General features: G+C 44.0%; 1 protein-coding gene across 2 annotated transcripts in view; it reads left to right on the forward strand.

The window, feature by feature from the left end:
* The window catches only part of CYRIB (CYFIP related Rac1 interactor B), a 104,176-nt gene that overhangs the window by 14,011 nt on the left and 70,928 nt on the right, over nucleotides 1-19,237 (forward strand). Inside the window, exon 1 of one of the 2 annotated variants that reach the window (XM_087706684.1) lies at nucleotides 9,499-9,719. The exons of the other annotated variant lie outside the window; for it this stretch is intronic. The gene's annotated coding sequence lies outside the window, so the exon portion shown is untranslated. Of the gene's footprint in view, nucleotides 1-9,498; nucleotides 9,720-19,237 lie in introns of those variants that run through there. 2 annotated transcript variants of the gene reach the window in all.

A 19,237-nucleotide genomic window follows, 5' to 3' on the forward strand; every position in this document is an offset into this window, starting at 1 on the left:
ACAGTGGCTACAAGTTGGGTTCCCCCAACTACCCCATATTTTTCCACTCCCTTTGCTTCCGTAACCTTTTCTGAGCAGGCTGTAGGAAAAGGTGAACCCAAGGCGATTGTACAGAAGCAAGCGCATCTTAAATCCAGACTGTTGCATCTTGCCTTGAAAAAATTCTGCAGGGCAAATAAAGCAGGAATGGTGATTATGCTGCCGAACTGCAATTCCCAGCACCTGCCGTCGGCAAGGCTGTTAATGGATGTGTGTGGAACACTTCAAAGCGGAGGCACAAATCATAGACTCTAAATGTCGGTCGACAGACCTAGAAGGGAAATGGCATGTTGGAATCCTGCTCAGAGTCTGCACCAATTTAAGATTAGGATTACAATTCCCATTATTATTAATGGAGCCGAGGTGGCGCAGTGGTTAAATGCAGCACTGCAGGCTACTTCAGCTGACTGCAGTTCTGCAGTTCGGCTGTTCACATCTCACCGGCTCAGGGTTGACTCAGCCTTCCATCCTTCCGAGGTGGGTGAAATGAGGACCCAGACTGTGGGGGTGATATGCTGACTCTGTAAACCGCTTAGAGAGGGCTGAAAGCCCTATGAAGCGGTATATAAGTCTAACTGCTATTGCTATTATCCCCAATCTGCTTGTTTGGCTCCTTTGGAATGTTCCTCGCCTTGGGTTGTTCTGTGATCATCCAGACGTCCTTAACACCACAGCTATTCCACACAATCAATTTGGGGTTATATTTTAAGACAGAAGGCCCTGAAATGCTACTGAACTACAATTCCCAGCACCTGCAGTCAGCAAGGGGGTTAATGGGTGTGTGTGTGGACACTTCAAAGCAGGGGCACCAATGATAGCTCTGAATGTGGGTTGGCACACCTAGAAGGGAGGTGGTGCGTTTTAATCCTGTGCTCAGAGTTTGCACCAATTTAAGGTGTGGATTACAAATCCCATTATCCCCAACCTGCTAATCTGGCTTCTTTGGGAAATGTCTTTGCCTTGTTTTGTTCTGCAATCTCCCAGGCGTCCTTCACACCACATCTTAGCTCTTCCACACCATCAGTTGGGGTTATATTTTAAGACACAAATCTCATTTCTCCAAAGAAGGAACCAAATGATTATTCCAGACCACATTAACTGGAAGTTTCCCCTGCTGTCAACGTGTGACTTTAGTTCCCTGTTCTTTGGGGACTTTTTTTTTTAAATGGTGTGACACAAAGTGATAGTAAGTGGAAACAAAAAGTTTCCCCTTTTAGGAAACAGACTTGTTCCTTTTCTGCACAACCTGTGGTAGACGTGGGTGGGTTTCACGAAAACCTACCAGCGCTGTTGCTTGCAAATGGGATGTTGGCAAGGAATATCTGGGTGTGGACAAAAAAAAATAAAAAATCAAGATGGCAACTTTTTAAAATCATGCCTGGGATTTTTCAGAGTGAAGGCTAATAAAAATTGCACCATAATCTTCATTTCCCCAAACCGTTTGCAGGTAAATGAATGTGTTTGCAGCCATCTTTGAAGAGGCTTCTCTCTGCCTGGGGGAGGGAGGATGGAAGGAAGGAAGGCAGGGAGATAGGAAGGAAGGATGGAAGGACAATGGGATGGGAAGGAAGGATGGAAGGAAGGAAAATGGAGGAAGGTAAAGGAAGGTGGGAGGGAGGAAGGGAGAATCATAGGATGGAATGATATGGGAAGGAAGGAAGGAAAATGATGGAGGGAGGAAGGTAAATGAGGGAGGGAAGGAAGGATGAAGGTAGGAAGGATGGAAGGACGATGGGATGGGAAGGAAGGAGGGAAAATGAAGGAGGAAGGTAAATGAGAGAGGGAAGAAGGAAGGAAGGAAGGAAGGAAGGAAGGAAGTATGATGGGATGGGAAGGAAGGATGGAAGGAAGGAAAATGGAGGAAGGTAAATGAGGGAGGGAGGGAGGGAGAGAGAGAGGGAGGAAGGAAGGAAGGAGGAATCAGGATGGAATGATATGGGAAGGAAGGAAGGAAAATGATGGAGGGAGGAAGGAAGGTAAATGAGAGAGGGAGGGAAGGATGAAGGTAGGAAGGATGGAAGGACGATGGGATGGGAAGGAAGGAGGGAAAATGAAGGAGGAAGGTAAATGAGGGAGGGAAGAAGGAAGGAAGGAAGGGAAAAAGGAAGGAAGTATGATGGGATGGGAAGGAAGGATGGAAGGAAGGAAAATGGAGGAAGGTAAATGAGGGAGGGAGGGAGGGAGGAAGGAAGGAAGGAAGGAGGAATCAGGATGGAATGATATGGGAAGGAAGGAAGGAAAATGATGGAGGGAGGAAGGAAGGTAAATGAGAGAGGGAGGGAAGGATGAAGGTAGGAAGGATGGAAGGGTGATGGGATGGGAAGGAAGGAGGGAAATGAAGGAGGGAGGTAAATGAGGGAGGGAGGGAGGTAAATGAGGGAGGGAAGAAGGAAGGAAGGAAGGGAGAAAGGAAGGACGATCCTCCCTTCCTTCCACATGCGCAAAGAGATGATGAGAATAACTCCCTAATAAAGAGTCCTCCAGTACAGAATGATTCCCTTCTTAAATACCATGCCCCCCCCCCCTCCCTGTTTCAATGGCAGCCGAAAAGCAGCAGCGAAGCAGAGGCTGGCAGGAGACTAGTATAGATCTATTTCCTTGCAGGGATTCGAACTTGGGCTGTTTTTACATGTTAGGCAGTTGGTTCCACCACAAAACCGCGGAGGACAAAATCGCGCTTGACGAAAGCGCGCATTTGACGTCATCACAGCGCGACAAAAACATCGCGCTGTGATCGAAAAATGTAAAAATAAAGCGAAAACCTTACCCTAACCCCCCCAAACCTAACCCTAACCCTAACCCTAAATCTAACCCTAAACGTAACCCTTAACCTAACGCTAAACCTAACGCTAACCCTTAACCTAACGCTAAACGTAAGCCTAACGCTCTAAACCTAACCCTAACCCTTAACCTAACCCTTACCTTTATGTGAATCGGCTTGCTTTAATTTTAATTTTATTTCAATTTTTAATTTTTTTCGTCGCGCTGTGATGACGTCAAATGCGCGCTTTCGTCGAGCGCAATTTTGTCCTCCGCGGTTTTGACGGGTCACGAGGCAGTTATATTAACCTCTAAGCCACAAGCGCTTCTCCCTTATCATGCACACACCACACACACACACACACTTTTATGTATTAATTGAAAGCGAAATGTCTTCAAGGAAAAAACAAAATCGAGTTGCCTTTTGAAAAAACACCTCTGGGTCAACCATCACCTGGATGACTAAGAACCTCCATAGACATACTGGCAGTATCACCTTGGTGTATCTATGATGGTAGAAATAGCTGTGCAGCTTCTAAAAAAAAAAAAGAACCACTTTCCAATTGAATGATTTTGCCCATCAGGGGTTCTAGAAGTTGACATCCGGCACATTTCTAAGGCTTAAGGCTTGGCTGGCGGCCCCCCGGGGGAGGGCCTTCTCTGTAGCTGCGCCAGCCCTGTGGAACGATCTACCCGTAGAGATCCGGACCCTTCACTCTCCCGGCCTTCTGTAAAGCCACCAAGACCTGGCTCTTCTTCATCCAAGAAGCTTCTTTAGCTCTGACTGGATGGTGGGGAATTTATACTCCTTGCAGACAGCTGGTCATATGCATCCTTTTATAGAGTCATTGAGGTCACTTGGAGGTTTATCTACCCATTTGCACTGCTCAGGGAGCTCTGAGGACAGATGAACCTCCAAACGGCCTCCATGTCTTTCTAAAAAGGATGCAAAGGACCAGCTGCCTTCAAGGAGTACAAATCCTTCCATTCCCCACCATCCAGTCAGAGCTGAAGAAACTTCTTGGATGAGGAGTGAAACGTCTTCTAAAGAGAAAACAAGAAAGTCCCGTTGCCTCTTGAAAAAACACCCTGGGGACAACAAGGACCTCCATAGACATTCCTCCCATACATGTTGAAGGACATTGTATGCAGCATAGCATATGCGAGATGGATTGCTCTCCACATTCACAGAGTACCTTCAAAATACATAAAGTAACTTCAAAATAAAACTCCTTTTTCTTAAAATTGATGATTCTTCCTCCCTCCCACGCAGTCTAGTTAGCAATTTCCATACTGGCCAAGGTTGCTTTAGACTAGGTGTTAGACAGTTGTGTGTTTGTGCCCAGTTAGTTTCCAGATAAAGCCACGTTCATGAGCCCTGTGCCCTTTAACTTTTGATTTTGTTTTTAAACCACACATTTATGGATTGTGAATGTTCTAATTGTCAGGTTACAGGAGGGAAAAGAGAGGGAGGGAGGGAGGGGGAGGGAGAGAGGGAGGGAGGGAGGGAGAGAGAGAGAGAATGAATAAGAATGAAATGGTTTAGTGGTAATCCTGGACTTATGACCAGTCCCTTAGCAACTGTTCAAAGTTACGACGGGCCTTCCCAGGGCCACTTAATGAGCTGTATTTGCGCTTCAAACAGCCCCACGCTTCACCCCATGCAATAACGTTTCGAGTGCTTGGCAACTGGCTCACATTTGCTCAGAGCAGCCTGTGGTCATGTGGCTGTGATTGCCAACATTTTTTTCCTGGAAATTTAGCATTTAATTCTGGTTTCCAGCAAAAACAACAACAGCAGCCATTGTGGACAATGGATTTGCTTGATCTTTGCTTACCATGCACCTCAAAAAAATGTCTTAAAATCAGGCATAGTCACGATGAGAGCCGTTTAATGACTGGCATGAGTTACCACTGTAATTACAGTTGTAAGTTGAAGACTAATAATACTAATAATATTGCTACTAATCTACACAATCAATTTCGTTGTATGCATGTTTTACAATGACAATAAAGGCTATATTACTACTAGGCCCTTGGTAGCTCTCCTGTATTCAGTTTTCTCTGTCCAGAAGATGGTCTTGGAGAAGGTCCAGTTGAGATTTCTTCTCTGATCTATGAGTAGTTGGTATAGGGTCTCCTGCTTGAGCAAGGGGCTGGACTAGAAGACCTCCAAGGTCCTTTCCAGCTCTATTCTGACTGATAGCATTCTTCATTGGCCAAGTGTGATTGGACACACAAGGAATTTGTCTTTGGTGCATGCAAGTGGTAAATCATGATCATAATCACCATAAAAATACACTCATCATGAATCATAAGATACAACGCTTAGTGATAGTCATAGAATACTAAATAAGCAATCAACATAAATCGTACTAAATGAAACCAAATTAAACAATATAAATTGTAAAGATTACAAGCAACAAATTATAGTCATTAAGTAGAAAGAGAGATAGTTAATAGGAAAGATGAGAAAAATAATAGTAATAGTGTCTTACTAAATAGTTTTGTAAGACACTATTACTATTATTTTTTTCATCTTTCCTATTACCTATCTTTCCTATTACTAAATATATTTCCTATTACCTCATCTTTCCTATTACTAAATAGTTTTGGGGGGGCTCAGTGGCTAAGACGCTGAGCCTGACAATCAGAAAGGTCGGCAGTTCGGTGGTTCAAATCCCTAGCGCCACATAATGCAGTGAGCTCCCATGACTTGTTCCAGCTTATGCCAATCTAGCAGTTGAAAAGCATGTAAAAATGCAAGTAGGAAAATAGGAACCACCTTTGGTGGGAAGGTAACAGTGTTCCGTGCACCTTTGCTGTTTAGTCATGCTGGCCACATGACCACGGAGACGTCTTCAGAAAGCACTGGCTCTTCGGCTTTGAAACGGAGATTAGCACCGCCCTCCTAGAGTCGGGAATGACTAGCACATATGTGCGAGGGGAACCTTTTACCTTTAAATAGTTTTGACAGTGTGTGGAAATTAGTTGTTTAGCAGAGTGATGGCATTGGGGGGGGGGGGAATGTCCTCCTGTCTAGTTGTTTATAGTTTGTGCAGTTAGGCTTTTTAATAAAGGCACAGTCACCTTCATGAGATCTGCGCTAAGATCCCATTGGCTTGGGGGAGGGTCTTCCTCTTGAGTCCCTGATCATTTTTTTTAACACTCTGCAACCAAGGCTTAGGCCATCATCCAGTAGGGTGGAATTAATGTACTGGCAATGCAGAAGAACAGCTGATGGACTCTATCTAAAGCTTGGCGGGTTGTTTTTTTTTAAATCCCAAGATTCAGAAATCCTCTTTTCTGTTTAAGTTCTTTTCAAACTCACAGTCCTCCTGGCGTGTTGGGCGACAACCCCAGTTCCCCCCCCCAACCCGCCTCCACCTGCGTGGCCATCTGGCCGATGAGAACCTCAAGTCTGAAGTTGACCCGAGACTCTTGCTTCTGGCGCTTCTAACAATGTTGTGACAGTGCCATTCAGAAGAATAAAACCCCACCGGGGTCTGCGATACTAATCGGATTAAGCTCTAAGGAGAGACTGTTGCAGGGTCTGTTAACGAAGTTTTTCATTTTAATCAGAGTTTTCAGTTTTTAATCACAAGATTCTCTTTGGGGCACTTAACCTTGTATGAGCTTCTTTTAGTCAAATTTGTAATAATTTTTATTGTAAACTGCCCAGAGTCACTTAGGTGAGATTGGCAGTATAAAAATGTGATAAATAAATAAATAAATAAATAAATAAATAAATAACGAAGGACCCATTGAAGGAGGAAATAGCTGTGCCCTTCCTGTAGGGAAGAAAAAGCCATACGGTATTAGCTGCTGCTCACCATGGAATAGAGCTGAACCAATAAAGATAGTTCCGGACAGGTGTGTTAGTCCCTTCCCTTCCCTACTGGTTTGCAAGTGTGAGTGTGTGTGCTCTCTTCGCTCACAGGTGCCACTCCGTGCATGCGCTCAGCTTCTACGCATGCGTTTTTGGTGAAAAAAGGGCCTAAATGGGATACTGTAGAGCCGGGCGAGTGGGCGTGGTCACCCGCGATATCCGCTACCGGTTTGGGTAAACTGGTCCGAACCGGTAGAATGCCACCTCTGGTCCCAGACTTACACTAGTTCATTTAGTGACCATTGGAAGTTACAACGGCACTGAAAAAAGCCACATGGCCATTTTTCACACTTACAACCACTTGCAATATCCCCATGGGCATGTGATCAAAATTCAGGCGGTTTGGCCACTGACTCATATTACCGTAATTTTTCGGAGTATAAGACGCACCTTTTTCCCTCAAAAAAGAGGCTGAAAATCTGGGTGCGTCTTATACACCGAATACAGCATTTTTTTGCCTCCCAAAACCCCGCTCCCTTCACCAAAATGGCCGTGCATAGCCTTTAGGAGGCTTTCAGACTGCTCCTGGGTGCTGGGGAGGGCAGAAATGAGCAAAAAATGGGCTGTTTCTACATGTTAGGCAGTTATATTAACCTCTAAGCCACAAGCGCTCCTCCCTTATCATGCACACACCACAGCCCCAGGAGCACTCTATAAGCCTCCTAAAGGCTATGCGTGCCTTTTTTTTTTTTTTGACAAAAAAGGGTCATTTTGGGAGTGCATTTCTACAAAGTGCAAAACCTTTTTTAAAAAATTTGCCTCTTCAAAATCTTGGTGCATCTTATACTCCAGAGTGTCTTATACTCCGAAAAATACAGTTTTTGTGATGGTTGCAATGTCCCCGGGTCTTGTTTGTGACTTTCTGACAAGCAAAGTAAACAATTGTGAAGTTGTAAAATGGGGTGAGAAACCCACTTAAGAAATATCTCACTTAGTAACAGAAATTTTGGGTTCAATTATGGTTGTAAGTTGAGGATTACCCGCCCACTTTGTTCCCTAATGCAATAGCCAATTCTTTTTCGGTGTTGTTTTAATGGTGGCTATCTTTATTTATAAATGGAGTGAACCCAACCTACTTCAGGTAGTCCTCGACTTATCACAGTTCATTTAGTGACCATTTGAAGTTACAATGGCACTGAAAAAAAGGCTTATGACCATTTTTCACACTTATGACCATTGCAACATCCCATGGTCATGTGATTTACATTCGGAAGCTTGACAACCGACTCACGTTTACGACGGTTGCAGCATCCCATGGTCACGCGATCCCCTTCTGCGACCTTCTAACAAGCAACGTCCATTGGGAAGCCAGCTTCACTTAACAACCGTGTTACTAATTTAACAACTACTACGACTCACTTAACATGAAAGTAATAAAATTGGGCAAAACTCACTTTAAACTTATTTCTCACTTAGCAACATAAATTCTGGGCTCCATTGTGGTCATAATATGAGCCAAGGGGGCGCAGCGGTTGGAGTGCAGTACTGCAGGCTACTTCAGCTGACTGCTAGCTGCAGTTCGGCGGTTCGAATCTCACCAGGCTCAAGGCTGACTCAGCCTTCCAGGATGGGTAAAATGAGGACCTGGATTGTTGAGGGCAATAGGCTGATTCTGTAAGCTGCTTAGATGGGGTTGTAAAAGCATTATGGTATATAAGTCTAAGTGTTATTGCTATAAGTTGAGGACTAGCTGTGGACGTAAGTGCCTCTGCACTGTCCCATGCTGCCCCACTGCCTGTTGCTCATTTAGCAACATAAATTCTGGGCTCCATTGTGGTCATAATATGAGCCGAGGTGGCGCAGTGGTTAGGGTGCAGTACTGCAGGCCACTTCAGCTGACTGTTATCTGCAGTTCAGCGGTTCAAATCTCACTGGCTCAGGGTTGACTCAGCCTTCCATCCTTCCGAGGTGGGTAAAATGAGGACCCAGATTGTTGTTGGGGGCAATATGCTGACTCTGTAAACCGCTTAGAGAGGGCTGAAAGCCCTATGAAGCGGTATATAAGTCCAACTGCTATTGCTATTGCTACTTAATTGGGAAAAGTCGCCCCATTGATTTTGAAATCTGACAAAATCTGGCAACCTTATGAAATGTTAGATACTGTTGGAAGATCTGAAGAAATAGGTTAAGGAGTTGAACATGACTGATAGCCCATAATTATATACATTACTTTTGGTTTTCCTTCCTGCACCTTCCCTTATATTTACCATAGTCTCTAGGTTGGGAACTGTTGGCAATTTGCACCCCGGCTTACCAATTCTGGTTTATATGCTTATTGCACTATAGGCAATACATGCAAATAAGGATTCAACAAACCATGATTTATTCAACAAACCATGGTCAGAGCAAACTATGGATCAGGCCCAGGATTCTCCAGAGTCCTCCCTTTTCACAGGGTCTGTTTTCAAGGTTTGATAACACTCGCCCCCTCCAAACTGAAACCCCCCCCCAAAAAAAATTGCCACTTAGTCTTGGTTTTTTTCAAGGGACCGGCAACCCGATCCGCGGTCCAAAAAAATATATATTCCTCTGCTCTTTTCCACCTGGACCCGAAACGACTCAACACCCGAGAGCCCGGGGAACTACAAACCACGCGATTTAGCCCCGTGGTGTTATTATTATTATTTTATTGGCGCCCGCCCGACTCCACTTCTCACCCTGAGGGAGGCAAGGAGAAACTCGGATTTTTTTTTTCTCTCTCTCGCTCTCCCACCTTTTTTTTTTTTTGCCGGCTCCGGCGCATGCGCAGTGTCTCGAACAGTCGCCGCCACAACCGCCCTGCCGCACGCCATCCTCTCCGCGGGCAGCTGCGCTGCGCCTCCCGGTATATACATATATATTTATATATCCGGCTGGTTGACGCGCACGCGCGTGACGCACGCACGCCCGGCGGTGGCCGTCCTCGCCTCCTCCACACACACACACACACACACACCGTCTTGCCTGGTCAGTGCGGGCGGCTCCGGCGCGGCTCCGCTTTGCCCACCTGAGTCCCTCCCCTCAAGCTTCGGGGGAGGGAGGGAACAGCGCGGTGAGTAGGCGCTTGGAGGAAATACGAGGGCGGAGGGCGGGAGAGGCCTCGCTTTAAAAGGGAAGGGGGGGGAAAGGCTTTTCCCTGCGCGCGCTTTCACCCCCCCCCCTCCTCTCAGGCTCCCGTCTTCAAGAGGCGCTCGGCCCCTCCCGCGCGGCACATGGGCCGGCCCCGCCCCCTCCCCTGCCTTGCGGCCCCGCCCCTCGGCGCGAGCCCCTCACGCGCGGTTCCCTTGGAAACCGCCCCTTGGCCCCTCCCTCCCCCGCTCTCTTCCTTCCACGTGGTTTCTGTTTGCTGCTCTTCCTCCTCGTGGTTGCCTCGCTTGGCCTCTTCCCCAAAACTGGGTGGGTGGGTGGGTTTCAAATGCATTTCTCTCCCCCACCCCCACCCAATTGAATCCCTTGGCGCCCCTCCACCTTTTACGGGTAGTCCCCGACTTACGACCGCGACCGTGCCCAGGGTTTAGGTTGCTAAGTGAGACATTCGTTAAGAGAGTCCTTTAACCCCATGGTGAAAACTATACAGATAGTTCTTGACTTACAACCTCAAGGGAGCCCAAATATTTCTGCCGCTAGGCGAAACATTTAAGTGAATGTTGCCCCATTGTACGGCCTTCATTGCTAGGGTTGTTAAATGAATCACGGCGGCCATTTAAATTAGCAACACCCTTACCAACAACTTAATTGAACAACAAGGCGGTTGCCTTGACCACTCTGGCAAGAAAAGGTGGTTCAGTGAGGCGACACTCCCTTAACCAAAAGTCTCGCTGAAAAGAGCGACTTATGACCATTTTTCACACTTACGACCATTGCACCATCCCCATCTGATTTACATTAGAATGCTCGACAAGTGACTCACATTTATGACGGTGGCAGGATCCTGGGGTCACACGATTTCCCCCTTTTGCGGCCTTCTGACAAAGTCAATGGAAAAGTAAGATTCCCTTAACTGTGTGACTAACTCAACAACCGCAGCCATTCCTTAGCCATATTAGAATGCGCAGAAATGGACAGATTAATGCTCATTATTAAGGGTAAAGAAGAAATTGAATATTTTCTGATGTGAGATGTATTTTATCAATGGTTAGACCATAGAAACAGAAGTTAGATAGGGGGAGATATAAAAAAGAGGGAAATTTAAATGTGGAGAAAATTTGATGATGAAGATACTATGCATTGTTGTAATTATATTGATATACAGTTATACTATTAATATTATTGTGATGAACATAACAACAAATATGTGGATTATGATTGTTCAAATAATTGTACCCAGATCTCACACTGTTTGGTGGAGATGGAAAGTAATATGAATAAAATAAATAAAACATGGAAAAAAAAACTGCAGCCATTCCCTTAACAACTTTGTCAAGAAAATGTGGTACCAACACAAATGCTGGGCTCAATTGTGGTCATAAATCGAGGACTACTGCTGTAATGGGTTTTATCTAGAACAGTCCTGGTTCTAAGCAATTTAAGGCCAGGTTATATCTTCACCTTCACTCATTATAACCCTGCTGGACTTTCATAAGGCCTTAAAAACCTACTTCCATGTCCCAACCCTGACATCTGGTACTATCTAGCATCGTTTTGAATTCTGGGGGGTTGGACTAGATGACCTACAAGGTCCCTTCCAACTCTGTTAATCTGTAGTCTTGTAATCTTGTACAAAAGGTCTGTCTCCTGGCCTATTAACCATTGTGGTTTGTTATATCTTTCTTGGCTGGTGTGTATTTCAATGTTTATATCTGCAGTTGGAATTATTTTAATTTATTTTAACTTCTTCACCACCCAGCGTCATTAGTCAGGATCGGTGACTGTACAAATTGATCGAATGAATGAATATTGCAGATTGAGGCAGTTGTCATTCTTCAAATTCTTAGGCCATGTTGTGGTTCACATTTTTTCTAATTCTTTCATAGTTTCTCCCATCAATTGAGAACTCTTGTTTTGCTTTAAGTTTTGTTACAGGACATTGTCATTTCTGCCCATCTGTTCTTTCACTTTTTTAAACCATCTTTATTGTTGATAACACTACTCCTATGTTTACTTATTTTCAAGTGATTGTGAACCTATAAGATCTTGCAAATTAGCTAACCCCATCTTAGCCTAGGGTGTTGTGTGAATTGAGTCTTTGTGGCCAGAAAAATGAGTTCATTGTGGATAAACTCATCACATGAACCAAGCTGAGAGTACATTTGCATAAGATACAAACCTCTGCAGATCTGACCTCTGTATACCACATATCATCCTTATTTTTCTTTGCATGTATAGATCTCTGGTCTTGTTTTCAAGGCTATTTGCTCCATTTTCTTAAAGTTGCATGTTAGTTTTCTGTATCTCATGTTATGCTTACTTTTTGCCTTGTTATTCATACAAGTATTTTAAATATGTCCAATTTAATGCACCATACAATATCACATTGAGTATTAATACTCTGCTGAAACGACCGATGAAGAATATACCTAAAACCTCTGACTTGAATATACTAATTATCTTTATCTTATTTTGAATGTAGAATTCATATCTCAATCTGTTTCTTCATCCCTCCATCAATTACAGTACCCCGTGATATGAGATTTGCTAGTTTTGGAGGCTCTAAAACAACAGAAATCTTCATGGAATAAACTCATAATAATTGGATATTAGAGACAATATACATCTGTTTGTCGGATACTGATAGTGATAGGATACCTGTTATTCTTACATGCCTCTAAGAAAAGCATTTGCAGTGTAACGGATTGTGTGGTAAATTTTACATGGGTTTCCTGCTCATGTTAGTTCTCTATGCATTTATTGTCTAACTTGTGCCCAATTTAAGCATGTATTAATCAGTTTTCCCCCTACAATTTCTTGAATATGAGTCTTTTTTTTGTTTTGTTTGGAACACCTGTATTTTATATAATAACGCTTATATGCTAAGCTTTGGAAAGATTTATGTTGCTCATAACACACCGTGTAGATTTTAGATGTTACATTTTGAGAAAATGTAAGTTACATCTCTCTAAACGTACTTCATGAGAAATGAGGTGCCTAACTCACTCCCAAATGCACAGTGAGAAAAATGACACTTGATCACATCACACCAGGGGTGGGTTTCAACCGGTTCGCGGTGGTCCCTGCGATCCAGTTGGTTGCCGAACCCGGAAGTAAGTAACTTCCGGGAACGGCGAAGCCCCCCCCCCCCCCCCGCGCGCCCGCTCCTTACCCGGTTTTGATGAATTCTGCGCTTCCATGCATGCGCAGGACGCATACAGCGCCTGCGTGATCCTCCAGGAGCAGATGGAGCATCGCACAGACGCTAGTATGCATGCGTGCGCCGCGTGTGTGCATGTGTGTGCCACACGCGCGTGCGAGGACGCCGCACACGTGCGCGAGGACGCCGCCGGCCTCATTCCAACCGAACCAGTTGGAACGGGGCGAGAAACCCACCCCTGCATCACACACACACACACACACACACACACACACACAGAGAGAGAGAGAGAGAGAAGAGACACTGCAACTGTCATAAATATGTACCAGTAGCCAAGCATCCAGAATTTAATCGCATGATCCTGGGGATGTTGCAACGGTCGTAAGTGTGAAAAATGATCATAAGTCCCTTTTTTTTCAGTGCCATTGTAACGAGATGGTTGCTAAAAACTGATGTAATATGGTCATAACCCCCAATGCTAGGCAGTAATCTTGCAACACTTTTATTAGGCAAACTGTAATTTCTGGACTTTATTTAAAGACATTCCCTCATGTGATCTATTGCAGAAACACAGGTGGGAGGTTATGAAATCATGTCTAACTGTACAAAGATTACTAAACTGCGCACAATAACTTGGAAGCCATTGATGCGAGCACTAGATCCATTAGTCTTCCTCACAGTTAAGGTTTTTCAGTGGGCGCTGACCTTCCCTTCCACAGTTTCATCTGAATGCCATTCATTTTAGCAGTTGACACCATGGACTTGGCTTGCTTATAATGGCTTCTCAACTTGTCCTCATCAACTCCATCCAGAACACTGGGCTCAGGGCAGATAGAGCCCCAGCTGTTTCCTCAAGATGAAAGAGAAATCTGAGAGTCATTTGCGTATTGATTGACCTATGATCCCGCTTCAATGGTTTCATCATCAAGATATGAAATAACTTATCAGAGATAATAGAATCCTGAAGTGGGCTCAAGGTATAATTAAAAAACTCCCGGCACAAAGTTCCGGAAGGATTGATTCAGTTTTCTCTTGTACAGTTCTGTAACTGAACACGATGGGTTTGGAAATAAAGCTGATAGAACTTACTCCAAAAGTGAATTTTCTCAGCTCCTTTCATGCTTCTTCCATGGCCATAATGTTGATAGTTAACAATGCGGTGGTTTTTATTTAGGTGTTACTGAGTTATAGGTGAATCATGGAGGGTTTAATGCTTCATTTTTCTGTCTTCCTATTTGATCTATTGTACATAATCTTGGTAGCACTAATTTATGTGTTATTAGTTGCAAAGTCGTGTCTGACCCATCGTGAACCCACGGACAATGTTCCTCCAGGCCTTCATGTCCTCTACCATCTTTTGGAGTCCATTTAAGCTGACGCCGACTGCTTCAGTGACTCCGTCCAGCCACCTCCTTCTCTGTTGTCCTGTTCTTCTTTTGCCCTCCATCTTTCCCAACATTAGGGTCTTCTCCAGAGAGTCCTTACGTTTCTTTGACTTTTTCACTGCTTGGTGCACAATTGATATCACGTACATTTGACATTTTTGCTTTCAAATTGTTAATACCATCATGTGGTTAATACCATTCATTCATTCACTTTTCACCGTTCGGATTTTTCTCCCTCTTTCTTTGTGAAAAAGCATATCAAATGAAGGATTGGGTTACAAAAATAAATAATGGAAAGGCTTTAATATTATATCATGCTTACAAAGCCCCAAATGTGTGTACTGCTATTATTATTCTGATTACTCTGAAATCAGTATAACATCAGAGACCGTGGCACTTTATGCATAAAAATTAGCTGACTGAAGTACTGTTATTGTCAAGTCGTCCTTTAATTGAAATTAATATAGTCTACTTTTTTCTATTATGCAATTTAGAATAGCTATTCCAGGTGCTTTAATGATTCCCAGGAACGTGCTTAATTTATAATGACTAGTAAATAGCAGTAATATTCCTTTTTCCCCCCTTTTAAATTATATTGACCTAGTAGGTGCGTAAAATAATGTAAAGATCTAACTGTGTTATATTTTTTTATACAGTAAATGTCATTATAAATAAACTATTTTATAAATACCCTGCAGGAGGATTCTATTTTTTCTATGCCTGACAGGTGTAGACCAGCTCTCCTAGCAATTTTAAAATTAGTTCTGTCTATTTTATTTTGCACTAATGCATCCCTATTCTGCATTAAATTTCACAGGTGGGGAAATTCTGTATAATTTGTAGTGAGTTTCCTTTGAATATCCTAGGGTGTGTGTGAGAGAGAGCGTGTGTAAGTGTGTGTATATACACACACATATACGCACACCATACATTATGTATGCATATGTGTGTGTGTGTTTGCAACTTGTTTTCTGTCTAAAAAATGTGCTTTTCCTTTTAGAATACAAGGCATTGCAACTATCTAACTCCATTGTAGGCTTTGTAGAAAGCTCTGTTCAACTTTCTTTGTGCTAAGAGTTTTCATTTTTATCACAGATCAGTTTCTGAAGACTTTGTGAGTTACACAGCGATGTTGAATTTGCTTTCTGAAAAACGCTTTCAACTATGAGCTAGATTTGTAAATCAGAATGTTATTTATGCTAGGAACAGTTTAAAGTCTGGTCAGCGGACAGACTAGTAAAAGAGTCAGTCCCAAGAATGAAGTCCACTAAGCAGTTAGGACAGATTGATTGTCACTGACCAAGTCCTGCGCAATCTGGCAATACAGATTGTCCTTGTTTAATGACTGCAATATTTTGCCATTATGGATGGTGCTGGAAAACTTTTAACTTTACAAGCAGCCCTGGCATTTGGGACCTTTGCAGATCTATAAGATAAAGAGAATGCTGAAACAAGATCCATAACACAGTTGCGTGCTTCATTTAAAGACCAAATTATTGATCCCACTTGTTGCTAAGGGGAAACTATTGTTTAAGTATGTCCCTGAGACCAAATTTTAAATGCAAACACTGCATCTGTTAATCAGCTACAATTGCATACACACATACTTTTGTGTGTGTGTATTGCATTTAACGTTCACTGGTGGTAGACATCTTCAGTAAGTAACCGTCTACTTCCTGCATTGTATTTCCTGCCAAACCCATGATTTACTACCACAGTTTTCACACTCACTGTGGGAGGATGTGCATATACCTTTCTCAGGGTCCTATTCATTCCATCTGTCTAATGTGCCCTATGACCCACAAAAGTTGCTGAATTAATATATTAATTAATGTGGGGCTGACTGAAAGGTACTTTTAGAATCTGATTTTAGAATTTTTAATCTAATACTTTTGGACCATAAGGAAGGCTGAGCGCCAAAGAATGGAGGCCTTTGAACTCTGGTGCTGGAGAAGACTCCTGCAAGTCCCTTGGACTGCAAGGCAATCCAACCGGTCAGTCCTAGAGGAAATCAACCCTGACTGCTCTTTAGAAGGCCAGATCCTGAAGAGGAAACTCAAGTACTTTGGCCACCTAATGAGAAGGAAGGTCTCACTGGAAAATAGTCTAATGCTGGGAACGATTGAGGGCAAAAGAAGGAGGGGACGGCAGATAATGAGGTGATGGATGGAGTCACCGAAGCAGTAGGCGTGGGCTTAAATGGACTCCAGAGGATGGTAGAGGACAGGAAGGCCTGGAGGAACATTGTCCATGGGGTCGCGATGGGTCAGGCACGATTTTGCCACTAACAGAATACTATTAGAAGCATCTTCAACTTGAATTATAAATCTTTGCAATTCTTACAGGAACTAGGAAAGTTTTGACTGTACATTGGTTACTGTGACTCTTTTATTCCTACATGACTGGATAAGAAATGTATTTATTCAATCCCACAGTATTTATTTGCTGCCTTGGTTCACAACTCTTATATGCCTTAACAATCTTAACTGTTCATTCATTGACCGTTATAAAGGCATTAAAAAAGTGACTTATGATTGTTTTTCACACTTACAACCAGTGGTTGGTTCCTACCGGTTTGGACTGGTTCGGCCGAACCGGTAGTGGTTTGGCGGGTTGGGTCGCCGGAACTGGCAGCAACCCAGGCCTTCCATGCCCCAAAACTGGTTCTTCGGCCAGCACCATAGGCACTGCCATCTTCTTTTTCACTTATGTGTATGCACAGAACAATTATTGCATTGTGCATGCACACATGTGCCCACACGCGAACTAGCAGTAGTGGCTACCGGAACCCACCCCTGCTTACAACCATTGCGGTATCTCAAAATTCAGACACTTGGCAATTAACTCAGTATTCTGGGATCATGTGATCCATTTTTGTGACCTTCTGACAAGCAAAGTCAATAGGGAAGCCAAATTAACTTAAAAAGTATGTTACTGCCTTAATGACCACAGAGATTCATGTAGCAACTGTGGCAAGAAAGATTGCAAAATGGGGCAAAATTCACTCAAGAAATGTCTTGCTGAGCAATAGAAACTTTGTACATTGAGGGCTTCCCTGTTTTCCCCAAAATAAGACCTCCCTGGATAATAAGCCCAATCAGGCTTTTGAGTGCCTACACTAAAACAAGCCGTCCCCCAAAAATAAGCCCTCGAAAATATTTAAATGCATCTGTAGCCGGTCCCCGCCATTTCCTCTGATTGGTTGCCGCGCAAACAACATGAGGTGAGGTGAGGCCAGAGCGGAGGAAGGGAGGGGGGAACATGCCCTATGTACCCCACACGCTCTTACCTTACGGCCGCTTCCGCAACCCTAGCCTCCGGGCTCCTTCCCTCATGCTAATGGCCGCCACAAAAAGAGCAGTAGGCCCAGCGATGCGCAACACAGCAGCAGCCATGAGGTGACCACACTCACCGCCTCCTGCACCTCAAAAATAATAAGATCTCCACAAAAATAAGGCCAAGCATTTATTTTGGGGGTCAAAAGGAAATAAGAGCCTGTCTTATTTTAGGGGAAACGTGGTACCTGTGGTTGATAATAATCTTTTTTTCCTCTGTGAACTTCCTTGAGCTTGCAAAAATTTAATCTGCCTCAGTGCTGATACGGTATTTAGGTTGCTCCCTGTTCAGTAGCACAGCACATTTTTTGGAAGGCAGAAATTGCCAAGTCCAGTTTTTGGCATTTCCTCTATGCTTGTGGAGGGAGCTGAGTGATTTGTTTAGGAAATAAGAGAAGTGGCTGCTTCTGAAGAAGCTTCCTGTATACATAGAAGGCTTTGCTGAGTCAGAGTGAAATAGCTCTTGGGAAGTGGAGATTGGAATGGATTTGGAAATCACTGACTGCTTTTTTCAAGAGGCAACTGGACTTTCTTGGGTTTTTTTTTTCCTTTTGAGGAGGTTTCCCTTCTCATCCAAGAAGCTTCCTCAGCTCTGACAGGGGAGTGGGGAATGGAAGGATTTATATTCCTTGCAGAGAGCTACATCCTTTGGGACAACCATGACCTAGATCAATGATGGCGAACCTATGACACGCGTGTCAGTGCTGACACGCGTAGCCATTTGGGGTGACATGTACAGGATTTCATGCGATTCATCCTCGGCTCCTGCACGGCCGCCGAGGATGAAAGAATCTGTGCTGGAGGAACGGGGGGGGGGGGGCGGGACGTGTGATCTCCCCCGCCCACACTCACTTACTGTATCGCCGCCGCCCCTTTCTGAGCGCAGGGGCTGCTGGTAAGGCGTGCGTGCCTTGCGCACACACGTCATCAGCGCGGCGAGGGAGGACCCGCAGGAGAGGAGCGCGGGAACAGTGCGCGCCTCTCTCCAGTCAGGCCGGCACAGAGAGTCTACTCCTGGGACTGTCGGTTACGACCGTACCACACTTATCTCAGTTCACAGCAGGGCTGTGGAGTCTGCTGCTTCCAGCTCCATGTCCTCATCAACATGCCGCTCCGGCCCGCCCCCGCTATGAATATTCATATTCTTCGCCCTCGCGTCACCAGGAATATTCATAGCAGGGGCGGGCTGGAGCGGCATGTTGATGAGGACGTGGAGCTGGAAGCAGCCGACTCCACAGCCCTGGTTCACGGCACCCCAAACAAGTTCAATAATATCAAGGGCAACATACGAAATCGACTGATGAACAAAGAAGTTACTAAGCAGGTATGTTAAATAATTTGTTTTTGGTTTATTAAATACAATTATATATTGCAATTATACATTTTTGTAGTTTAAACTATAAATTGCGCAAAATTATGTTTTTGTCGAAGTGACACACAATGCGAGTTATGCTCGATTTTTTGCCGATTTTTGACATACCACGCCAAAAAGGTTGCCCATCACTGACCTAGATGAATGAGAATCTCCACAGACTTTTAGCTATAGAATTTTGGATGGACACCTTTGGAATGGTGTGGGAATAAGAAATAGATTTCCAGAGGG

Source organism: Thamnophis sirtalis, unplaced genomic scaffold (genome assembly GCF_051295495.1).
Source record: "Thamnophis sirtalis isolate CommonGarterSnake01/CBP01778 unplaced genomic scaffold, rThaSir2_p1.2 scaffold_2, whole genome shotgun sequence".
Lineage (NCBI taxonomy): Eukaryota > Metazoa > Chordata > Lepidosauria > Squamata > Natricidae > Thamnophis > Thamnophis sirtalis.